This window comes from Conger conger, chromosome 8, assembly GCF_963514075.1.
Source record: "Conger conger chromosome 8, fConCon1.1, whole genome shotgun sequence".
Classification (NCBI taxonomy): Eukaryota; Metazoa; Chordata; class Actinopteri; order Anguilliformes; family Congridae; genus Conger; species Conger conger.
The window spans coordinates 2,977,069-2,979,568 of NC_083767.1; the positions used below are offsets into that span (position 1 = coordinate 2,977,069).

Below are 2,500 nucleotides of genomic sequence, written 5' to 3' on the forward strand. Positions count from 1 at the left end.
AGGACCCCTGACTGTGCCGTCCGATGAGACCGCCTGTTTGTGCGTCTGTAGTGTGCGGTGCACGCCCAACATCGGAACATCTGTTCCACCTTCCAGCCAAAGCGGCAAATCCACCAGTAAACAGCCTTCTTTAGTCTCTCTGTTCTCACACACACAAAGGTCCGTAAGTATTTGGACAGTCACAAAATTCTACAGGGATTTAATTCCCACACAATTTAATTGATATGAATTTAAATACCGTCATTTATAATTGCAATGCTTTAGTTTGAGAGTCCATCCATGTGGAGTACACTGTAGGAATCACAGCTCTTGTATGTACACACCTGTATGTTCACCTGGGCGGAGCTGAGACACTCAGGTAAAACTCACACACACTCTCACACACACGCACTCACACACACACACACACACTCTCACACACACTCTCACACTCACACACACTCTCACACTCACACACACACACACACACACACACACTCTCACACACACACACACACACACTCACACACACACACACACACTCTCACACACACTCACACACTCACACACACTCTCACACTCACACACACTCTCACACTCACACACACACACACACACACACACACACACTCTCACACACACACACACACACACACACTCACGCACACACACACACACACACACTCACACACACACACACACACACACACACACTCTCACACACACACACACACTCACACACACACACACAGTAGTGTTCCCAGCCACGCACACACACACACAGTAGTGTTCCCAGCCACGCAGCTGCCCCGGCAGACTGTTACCCCGTGTGTGTGTGTGTGTGTGGGTGAGTGTGTGTGTGAGTGTGTGTGAGTGTGTGAGTGAGTGTGTGTGTGTGATGGCATCTGACAGAGCCCAGATGGCACCCCAAGGGGCAGATCGCCTCTCTCTCAAGAGGCAGGAGGAGCTGGAGGAGCAGGCCCCTCTCACCAGGAGGAGCAGGAGGAGAAGGCCCCTCTCACCAGGAGGAGCAAGGCCCCCCTCTCAAGAGCAGAGGAGCAGGCCCCTCTCTCAAGAGCAGGAGGAGCAGACCCCTCTCACCAGGAGGAGCAGGCCCCTGTCTCAAGAGCAGGAGGAGCAGGCCCCTCTCACCAGGAGGAGCAGGAGGAGAAGGCCCCTTTCACCAGGAGGAGCAGGCCCCTCTCACCAGGAGGAGATCATTTTAAGGATTCCCAAATACAAGCAGTCACCACAGCTGTGTTCTATTTCAGACCCGATTTACATCAACAGGCTCACAGCGGAATCCAGCCGTGTAACTCATTCCTGTGAAGAAGCAAGTTCTCTTTCTCATCTACAGAAAGCTCCAGAACCTGAACTGCAGCCAGCACATCGATCGATAAGGGAAGATGGACGCACCCGGCCTTTTTTACATGAAGGATATTATAAGGGTTGCATGTATGAGGCTCTAAGCAGATTACATACATTAATCTGACCTGACAACTCTTTGCAGGCACGCCGTGGCTTTGCGTGTCGTTCCCCGTGATTACAGAATGTGTGCGGAGGAGAAGAGAGGGTGAGGTGTGCACACGGATAACCCCCCCTCTCCGCACACAGAACCGAACACCAGAGATTCTCTTCTGCACTTACCCCCCCCCCTCTCCGCACACAGCAGACCGAACACCAGAGGTTCTCTTCTGCACTTACCCCCCCCCTCTCCGCACACAGACCGAACACCAGAGATTCTCTTCTGCACTTACCCCCCCCCCCCCTCTCCGCACACAGACCGAACACCAGAGGTTCTCCTCTGCACTTACTCCCATTGTGAACAAACTGCCATTTCCTCATGTTTTCGGAGTGAAAGGGGCTGGGTATTGTACAAAAGATCTTTTCTGTGCGGTCCCAGTGATTCCCTACTTTTGTATTCTAATGGTCTGGATAAGTGTTTTTTTTTTTTCATAGTGATTGTAAAGCCATTTTATTGTAATTGTGTTGTATTGGGCTATTTGGGATGTTTGCCCAGATCAGTGTCAGAAATGCTGTGATGTTCCTTTATAAAATGGCTCCAGTGTATGAATGGGTCTCAGGGGAGGATAGAGAAAGCTTTCAGCTCCTGCACAAGCATGTTCCAGATTTTTACAATGGGTTCCAAGCCATCTGATTGGTTCTAGTATGTTTTATGCAGCGTTGCCCTTAGTCAGCTTCTCCAATCAGAACCTGAATTGGATAAGATCCTAACTGTCCATTGTTTCATTGGCAAAGCACTCTGTCAGCAGATTGGTAGACTCAACTCACAGTAGGGAGCAAACCTGGTCAAGCTCTTAGTTCATTAAAGTTCAAAGCCTGACAACGACATAATTTAAGTTATGAACTGCTTACTTGCCTGCTAGTGAGTATACAGTTGTGCTGGACACTGTTTCTGACAGGCCTTGGTCTTGCCCAGAGGTCTCGGAGGTACAGCCAGGAAGTATCCACCAATCACGGTTGACGTTGTTCCATTGTTATTATTGTAAATGCACTCTGC

General features: G+C 49.9%; 1 protein-coding gene across 1 annotated transcript in view; it reads right to left on the reverse strand.

Moving 5' to 3' along the window:
- Positions 1–2,500, reverse strand: part of tmem117 (transmembrane protein 117) — a 53,494-nt gene that overhangs the window by 45,083 nt on the left and 5,911 nt on the right. The window lies entirely within an intron of this gene.